This window comes from Monodon monoceros, unplaced genomic scaffold (assembly GCF_005190385.1).
Source record: "Monodon monoceros isolate NGI ecotype Baffin Bay Population unplaced genomic scaffold, NGI_Narwhal_1 Super_Scaffold_18, whole genome shotgun sequence".
Taxonomy (NCBI): domain Eukaryota; kingdom Metazoa; phylum Chordata; class Mammalia; order Artiodactyla; family Monodontidae; genus Monodon; species Monodon monoceros.
The window spans coordinates 61,152,221-61,162,014 of record NW_021703774.1 but is presented as its reverse complement, the minus strand read 5'-3'; the positions used below and the strand labels follow the sequence as shown (position 1 = coordinate 61,162,014).

Here is a 9,794-nt window from a genome sequence, read left to right as displayed (position 1 = left end):
AAGTGTATGTTACATTAAGATTTGAGATTTTAAGGTAAAATATTTACATCTGTAGTTGACACCAACCAACTGCAGTAAATGAAATGCCAAGATAGAAATATAGTGCTAAAAGTTCCTATGAGGTGTAAGAATGTAGAGGAAAATGGTAGATAAGCTACAATAGCATAATTACATAAATTCAGAGCTGGGAGGGAACTTAAGGCACCTAAAAGTCAATCCTTTCATTTAGTACATGAATAAATTAAATAACTTACAAGGTCACATAGCTCATTACTGATAATACCAGACTGTGGGCAAGGACTCCTGACTTGCTGTTTCCACCAAACCTAAAGAAGGACTGACTATCATCTAAACCAAGGAAAGGGGGGTGGTCAGAGACAATCATCTTGTTCATTGAACATGCTGGTCCAGACTGGTTCTTCAGCCTCAAAGAGCAGCAAAAATGTGGGGTCATTAGGAATGGCATTGTAGAGGAAGCAGAAGAGTTCACATTCAGAATACAGGATGCAGTTCTGTGTCCACACTGGAGGAAAGATACATTAAAGCTGGAGAAAGAACCACAGGAGGAAATGAAACTGATCTGAGAGTTGGAAGAATAGTATATAAACACTCTGACATTTCAGCCTGAGCCGTTAAAAGAAAATAATTGTTGGAACTGGACCTGAAACGTCTGAAGTCAGCATAGAGGAAAATGAGACGCTTCCACAAAATAGCCCTGGACACCATTGTCAGATGTTGTCATGAATTAAATGACCCATAAGACTGATCCAGTATGATAATTACTATGGCCTTGTTTACAAAACCCTTTTTCTTGTCATTTCAATTCCCACTTGATCCCTACAAATGCCACCAATGGAAAGGGGACAATGAATGCCTAGTTGTTTCCCTTGGTGACAGTGGTGCTTCAGGTGTCAACAGGATGACACTTACTTGGAGTCCCTCCTCTGTTGACCTTCATTTCATTCCAAATCCTGGATTATTGTGAATGAGAGACACCTCCTCCCCATCAATCATAACTGTCAACTACTGATGTCTTTTATCCATTTTCTCTTGTTGGCGTAAACAGTAATTTCATGCCTGTGAATATTTTCCTGTGTAAGTATGCCTTGATTTGTAATAGCCATAGTGAAAACTGTTTTTTATGAAACTGTCAGAGCATTCAAAAGGTAAGTGTTTTGTGTATCCAGAAATAAATAAATTATCCCTTTGTTTCCCATCTTTGGTGTGTTCCATTTCTTGCTTCAAGTTAATCAGATGTCACAGTCATCGGCTTTCTTTTCCTAGGGTTTTTTCCTTCTTTTATCTTCCCTTTTGTATTTAACTTTTAATGTTCATCTTTTGCATATATATTTTTAAACTCTGATATTTTCATATTTATTTGAAAGCTTAGAGGTTTTAATGGTATTAATGTGTGCATTTTCATTAGATAGCAAAAACTGACCAAATCCTCTGCTAGTGAGCAATTATTGTAAAAAACTTTGCAAAAAATATGAATTTTAAATACTGAATAATAACACTAAACTGCTAATAATGATAATCTCTAAAGGAGGGGATTAAGGAGAACTTTAACATTCTGTATACAACTTTTCTGCGTTGCTTGATTTTTATACACTAAACATCTATAACTTAAGTGAGAAAACAATTATAATAAATTATTAATAACTGAATATTGAACATGAGATATTGAGCTAATAGAAAGCTGAAGTCAATAAATATCTTTCTCAATGTAAATAGGTCTCTTAGGACCTCTTCCAAGCTAGCAAAATACTGTTTAGTTCCTGGTAGGAGATAATTTGCTGTATGGACCCTTGGTTACTATAGACAAGCATTTCTTAGGATGAGCTCCACAAAATACTAGCTCTGCCCCTTAGTAATAGGCATACGGGAAAAAAAAGGATTCTGTGCTTTGGTAACTTTGGTAAAACACTGGTTTAAACAAACATAAATAAGTTTCTTCACTGCAGTATATCTCAGAGTGTTTAATATGCTACTGCACAAGTGGGAACAGAGGGTATTACACAGGTTTTTCCAAACTTATTTGTTCCCAATACCTTTGTTCCTCCCAGAACTACTGTTCCAAGGCACATATTTTGGGAAACACTGCTGTAGGGTGTTCAAGAAAGAGTTCATTTCATAGTGATAGGTAATGAAAGACCCTACCCCTTCTTATTTATCACAGGATTTATCCATATATAAAGATACCCTTACTGAATGAAGTAAGTCAGACAGAGAAAGACAAATATCATATGATATGGCTTACATGTAGAATCTAAAAAAATGGTACAAGTGAACTTATTTACAAAACAGAAATAGAGTCACAGATGTAGAAAACTAACTTATGGTTATCAAGGGAGAAAGGGGGTGGGAGGGATAAATTGGGAGATTGGGACTGACATATACAAACTACTATATATAAAATAAATAACTAATAAGAACCTACTGTATAGCACAGGGAACTCTACTCAATACTCTGTAATGACTTATATGGGAAAAGAATCTAAAAAAGAGTAGACATAGGTATATGTATAACTGATTCACTTGGCTGTACAGAAGAAACTAACACAATGTTGTAAATTAACTATACTCCAACAAAAATTATTTAAAAAAAATAAAGTTACCCAGTTTGTTGCATGTCATTTTTGAGCCAGATATAGAATATTGAAGGTATAGATTTTTCCAATATTAAACTAATACTTTTTTTTAACTAAACAAAACTTGTTTGTGATGGATTGTCCTTTTTATATATTGATGGATTTAAAATTGTGGTTTACGTTCAGGATTTTTACATATTACGCTTATAAGAGAGACTAACCTTTAATTTTCCATTCTTGTAACGTGTTGTCAGGTTTTGGTGTTAAAGTTCTGCTGGTCTCATAAAATGAGTTGCTTAGTGTTCCATCGTTTTTCTTCTCTATGGTAGAGCCTGTGAAATCTTGGTATTAACTCTCCTTTGAATGTTTGGTATAACTCACTAATGAAAGTATCAGAGCCTGGAAATTTATCTTGCTGTGTTTTATTTCACTCGATAGTTTTCAGTTTTGCAAGAGAATCTCACTTCTGCAAGAGGAGTCAGGCGCCATTCAGTGTAGTGGCCACAGTCCCACAGCCTTGCCAGCAATAAGCAGTGGACTTAGTTGGGCACAAGGGAAATGCTTCAAGCAGCTCTGCCAGCTTCAAGATGACGTTCAGGTTCAGAGCAAGTGGTGAAGCAGCCAGAAATTTAACGGTAATTCTGGAAATGAGACAGGCATAGAATAGCTGAGATAAGCTCCTCATACATCCTTGGCTGACTGAGACACTACACATGGTTAGAAAAGATCCAAGAGACCTTGGAGAGACCAGCAAAACGTAAAAGATGAGGGACACTTGAGCACAGGCTGAAACTTTGAATGCATTCCCCAGTCCACACACATATCAGTCAGCAGAGGGCAGGAGCCTAATTGGCTCAAGATGTTTGAGTACAACCTCTGCCCAAAGCACTGACTGACCAGTAAGCTATGCAGTCAAAGAGGAAATCACTAGGGAGCCAGTTTAAGCAAACATAACAAATTAACAAACAAAAAAAGAATAGCAGAGGCATCAGTGGCTGCACATCAGGGAGATAGATTCTGCAGTTTAAATCTAGGCATGTTATTAAACAAAAAAACCAAAACTCCAACAATCCTCAAAAATATAAAATGGAACTCAGAGTAGCTACAATATATTATCTAAAATGTCCATTTTTTTAAATCAAAAACTACTAGATATGCAAAAAAACCCAGAAAAGTTCTACCCATATACAGAGAAAAAAGCAGTTAGAAGAAACTATAAGTGGGCCCAGCTTTTAGCTTTAGCAGGGAAACACTCCAAAGCAGCTATTATAAATATGTTCAAATAATTTTAGAAATGCTAACAATGAATCAACACAAATCAAATCTCAATAAGGAAACAGTATAAAAAGGAACGAAATGGAAATTCTAGATTTGAAAAGTATAATAACTCAAATGAAAAATTCACTAGATGGTCCCAGCAGCAGATTTGAGATGACAGAAGAAATAATCAGTGAGTCTGAGGATAGACTAATAGAAATTATCCACTCCAAAGAACAGAGAAAAAAGAGGATTGAAGAAAAATAAACAGGGTCTTAGAAACCTTGGAGTCAAGCATTCCAACTTAAATGTAATGGGAGTCCCAAAATGGGGAGAGAGAAAGGAGTAGAAAAAAGATTCCAAGAAATAATGGCTGAAAACTTCCCAAATTTAATGAAAAACTTTAACTTACACATCCAAAAGCTCAATGAAATTTGAATAGGATAAACTAAAAGAAAACCACACCTAGACATATGAGGCAAATTTCTGAAAGCCAGGGACAAAGAGAAAAATCTTGAAAGCAGCGAGAGAAAATGACTCATCATATATAGGGGGAAAACAATTAACGAACTAACTTCTAACTTCTCACTAGAAATACTGAAGGCCAGAAAGACAGCGGAATGACTTATTAAAAGGGCTGGAGAAGACGTAGAGAATGGACTTGAGGACACGGGGAGGAGGAAGGGTAAACTGGGATGAAGTGAGAGAGTGGCATGGACATATGTACACTATCAAACGTAAAATAGATAGCTAGTGGGAAGCAGCCGCATAGCACAGGGAGTCAGCTCGGTGCTTTGTGACCACCTGGAGGGGTGGGATAGGGAGGGTGGGAGGGACACACAAGAGGGAAGAGATATGGGGACATAAGTATATGTATAACTGATTCACTTTGTTATAAAGCAGAAACTAACACACCATTGGAAAGCAATTATACTCCAATAAAGATGTTAAAAAAAAAAAGGGCTGGGGAAAAAATACCATCCTCTTAACCACGAATTCTATATTCAGTAAAACCATTCTTTGAAAAAGAAACTGAAATAAAGATATTACCAGACAAGCAAAAACCGAGAGAAGATGTTACTAGCAGACTTATTATATTATACTGTTAGATCTACTACAGATTGTCAGGCTATATAAAGAAGCAAGATCCAACTATATACTGTTCACAAGACACACACTTTAGATTCACAGACACAAAGAAGTTAAAACTAAAAGATGGAAAATGATATACCATGCAAACAGTGATCATAAGAGAGCTGGAGTGGCTTATTAATGTCAGACAAAACAGGCTTTAGGGCATAGGATATTCCTAGAGATAAATAGGGACATTTCATAATGGAAAAGGATATGTATATCCTTTATATATATCTATATATATATGACCACTCATAAATTTACATGTACTTAACAAAACCCCAACATACATGTAGCAAAAAGTGATATAACTGAAAGGAAAAATAGATAATTCAACAATTTTAGTTAGAGATTTCAACACTTCACTCTCCATATGTGGTGGCCAGGAGAAATGCCTCAAAGAACTCCACCCACAAGGAGCAGAACTGACCAAGAGCCTGAGCCACTGTGCTGCATTTGCTCCCTGACTGTGCTTCCCATAGGCTACTGCCAGCCAGTTGGAATACTCCATGTCACTGGAATACTAAGGCAGGTCCATTCCTAGGAGAAATGAGGCTCTTCTGATTGTTAACTTGAGGACTCCCAACAGCTTGGCTGAACCTTTCTTAGTCTGCACGGTAGTCTAGCGTGCTTCTGCCCAATCTCCCTTACCCCTCTCCTTCACTCAGAGCCAGGTCTGTATTGCAGTCTGGGGTCTCTTCCAAGTTTTTCCAGCCCCCTCTTTCCTCTCACGGTCATTACCCCTAATCTTCATGTGTTTAATCCCATCTTGGCATCTGCTTTTTAGAGGACCCAGATTAGCACCACTGGTACCAAGAGTGGTCCAAGAAAATAGGTGGTCAGACAGAGATTTGGAATGGCTCACTTGCTGCCCAGTAGAGGAAGAAGATGTGTCCTGGTTGGGGAATGGGACGTGGCACAAGATGGTGCCTCAGTTGCTAAAGGTTTCACTGGTGGTGGCCTGTGAAAATGTCCTGGTGGCGGAGAAAGCCGTGGCAGGAGCCATGTTTCAGGCCTTTCAGAAAATGCGGGGGACCAGTGCCTAGAAAGACCGGAGTTGGCCGGTTGCTGCTAAGTTGTGACATGCTATTGTTAGCAAGCAGTTAATGGTTAAGTGTGAGAGTCAGAGAACCTCTGGTAGCTTACAAAGAGGTCCTGATTGTAAGGTCGGATCTTAACAAACGGCACCGCGAAACAGAGGAAAGCTTCAAGTGAGCTTTATTAGGGAGCGCTCCCGGGCGAGGTTCACTGGTCCGAGAGAAAGGGGCCAGAGAAGTCGCACCCGGGCGAGGGTTGGGCAAGATTTTATAGGGGAAGAAGGGAAAGGGGTGTGGTGAATCTGGGAGGGTGCAGGGTATTCCTTATTTGGTGGTCTTTTCGGGTATCCTGGGGGACCGTTAGTCCCGCCCCTCGAAAGGCGGGAAGGCTGGGCTGGGTTAGAAGTCCCCAGGTCAGTTCCTGGAACTGGGTGGTCCGGAATGTCTCCAGGGCAGTTTCTGGAACTGGGTGGTCCGGAGAATTTCGGTCTGATGCAACCTGTGAATCTGATTGTGTTCCCCTGCCTCGGGCCAGTTGGCCTTACACTGATCTTTTGCAGTAGAAGTGCAGGCACATTTGAGCAGCAGGCTGAAGACCTAGTTGTTAGAGGCTCAGAGCTCAGTAGTTGTTTACACTGGTCAGCCAAGGCAGGACCGGTAGGAAAATGTCAGGGTCTTGGTGATAAAAACCTAGGATCCTAAAATATGGGTGGGGACATCTGGATGGGTGCCTTTGAGGATATTGCCTCGGCAACCACCGTGCCCCCGGGCCCTCTGTGCTCGCAGAGATGGCCCATATTCCTTAAAAAGAGATTAACACTTCCATTGTGCTGGCAATAGGTGCTCTCCTCAGAAGCTGTTCTCACCCCCACCACCTCCCCTGGCCACCAGGATGAAAACTGGGGCTATGTCAGGCCTGAGTAAATTATACTCAAAATTCTACTTGTGTGTGTATGTGTGTGTGTTCCTGGGGAATCGCCTGCTTTTTTTAGTTTTCTCAGTCTCTGACTAAAAATATTTCTGAAACACTAGGTTCCATCACTCAAAGCCTTAGGCCTCTTTGCCACCAGAAACAGCTGTAATTTCATTATGAAGCAGATTTGAACTAATTTTCTCTCCTAATGATCTGGGGAGAGGTTGCTTCGAGATACCAAAGTAACTTTTCAGCAACATACCATTTGAACTCTGAGCAAAAACTAACCTGCTAAATCTGCAATCTCATTTAGCCTCCAACACCAATTAGTACCTCAGTCCATCACCCTGAGGACAGTCAAACCTGCCATCCTTGGCCACCAGTCTAAATACAAGCCAAGCCACCAGACTAAATGTAGCTACTGCTCTGAGGTTGATGCCATTAGCCGTACCGTCCTCTGCTTCTCCTGTTGACAATTACCAGGGCTGGGACTGGGGTGAGGCAAGGAAGGCGTCTAGAGCAAACACGTAAAGAGGACTTCTTTTTAAGTTCCACCCTACGCTAGCACTTCCTCCATCCAAGAGTCAGAGCCTCCTTACATTTTGCACCCTAGGGGTCTCCCTTGTGTCACGCTAGTCCCCAGCACTGTACATCACCAACCACGATGCATCCATTATGGTGTAATGGACAGAGCATCAGCCCCAGGGTGGAGGGTGGAGGGGTAGAAGTAGAAGTAGATTAATTACAGAGAAAGTGACCTTGTAGCTAATTGAGGAAGGTGAAGGAAGTCATTGTAGAAAAGTGGGATGGGCAGTGTGGTAATCTGGTGATAGGAAAAGAAGCAAAGGGTCAGATATCTGCAGGTCTGGGATAAGACCTGGGAACAAAATGAAGCTAAATGGCTTAGAACAAGGAGAGTGAACAAAATAGTGATGCTGGGAGCTGGCTGGGCAAGACAACTGAACTCCTTATTTTATTTAAAGTCTTATTTTCATAGAATCACACTAGAAAATTCTGTTATAAGGTAAGGAGAGAAAATCAGAAAATCCCTATAGAACTAAAATCTATATGTTAATGTTTTCAAAGTCTGGGAAGACTTCTGTGGGCATGTGGGATTTCTGAAGTTGGGCCAGCTAAAATTTAAGGGCCCTTGTATGACTATTATTTTTCTGAGGAAGAGGAAGAGCATATGTGCAAAAATCAATATACTGAATTTAACAAAATTAACGACTTGCATTTGGGTACTGTTTTATAGGTTACAAAGTCCTCTGACCATTGTCTTTTTAGTTCTCAAGTCTTTTTTCTGTGCCTTTGCCATTTCTGTTCCCAATTCTGAAAAATCTGTTACCCCTCCTAGACTGCAGGTTGAGACTTAATTTTTGAAACTGCTTTGAGATATAATTTACATACCATACAATTCACCAACTTAATGATTCAATGATGGTTCTTAGGCAAAAGTTGTGCAACCATCATGACAATTAATTTTAGAACATTTCCATTACCCTAAGAAAGATATCCTGGACCCATTAGTCGCCACTCCCTATTTATCCCCCAACTTCTCTAGCTGTAGGCAAGCTCTACTTGTAGTTACCTATTCTGGACATTATATTTCATTTTTAGTTTAAAGTGTCCTTGGGGATTAGGAGTCCTTACCTTTGGAATTCCTAATCTCTAAATGGTATGACTCTTGCAATAATCAGGGACCTGTGACAGAAATAGGAGGGAAAGAGAAATGATATTTAACAACCACTATATGCATACCGACATAGATTCATTATTTTCACAACCATCCTATGAGCCAGGTACCATTTAACAGCTGAAGAAACCAAGGATTATAGAAAGTAAGTAACTTGCCAAAGGTTACAAAGTTAGTAACAAAGCAAGGATGTAAAGCTTGCTTTTCTGACTAGAGCTCACACTGTCTTTGTTCCACTAAATCAGTAGTTCTCAAACTTTGGTGGGCACTAGAGTCAAGTGGAGGGTTTATGAAAGACAAATCACTTGGCCCCTCCCACAGACTTTCAGGTTTATTACCTCTGGGGTGGGGCCCGTGGATTTGCCTTCAGAGGCTGCTGAAGCTGCTCTTTCTGGGACTGTGCTATATCCTGCTGCTTAACAGTACCCGAGAACAGGATTGATTAAGATCACAGAGCCAGATGCTGAAGTAGCTTTCATATCATCTGGTCATCTTTTCAGAACAGTACTTATGACCTGTCAAAGCAATTGCTGATTGATAAAAGGCAGGAGGTAGTTGGAAAGGCAAAACAGGGAACTAACATGCTGCAGAAGACATACTGAAGTGTGAGAACATTTTTTTCTGGTTGGGAAATGTGATAAGCAATTAGAGAGTTAGCTATGGTGCATGAAGCACCTAGAGGTAGCATTTGTCAGCTGGAGGCAAAATGTAAGGTTGCTTGTCTAGTTCAGAACTATAGCTGCTTTAAGGAGAGAAGGCAGGCAGATAGAGGAGTGTCAACAGCAAGGTCTTTTCTCCTTCTTTGGCTACAGCTATAGTTGCACACTCATGCTGACTTCATTCCCAAATGTTAACTAGGCCAGAGCTTGATCAGACTGAAATGTGAATTTGTATTAAAAAAATTCTCACAGATACTGAGAAAATGTGTTCCCTTGAATCTGTTCTAGCTCTGGATTTTATTGAAAATGTTTGATTTTTTTTTTTTTTTAGTGGGAGGGGAAAGAGGGCATCTGGAAATCACTTAATCCAAATCTGCAGTGTTATTGCTAGAGGAGGCTCAAACATGATTTGAACATCCCTAGCTGTGGGATTTGGTGAACAGGCTCCCAAGAGAGGATGACACAGCACAGGGAATAGCACAGACAGCCTGCCTTGCTTTTTAGAGA

At 40.1% G+C, this 9,794-nt stretch overlaps 1 long non-coding RNA gene across 1 annotated transcript in view; it reads right to left on the bottom strand.

Annotated features, from left to right (window-relative positions):
- LOC114898651 overlaps positions 1-2,937 on the bottom strand; it is a 7,343-nt gene extending 4,406 nt beyond the window's left edge. Inside the window, exon 1 of the long non-coding RNA XR_003794431.1 lies at positions 2,813-2,937. This is a non-coding gene — a long non-coding RNA (uncharacterized LOC114898651). The remainder of the gene's footprint in view (positions 1-2,812) is intronic.
- Between the last annotated feature and the right edge of the window lie 6,857 nt (positions 2,938-9,794).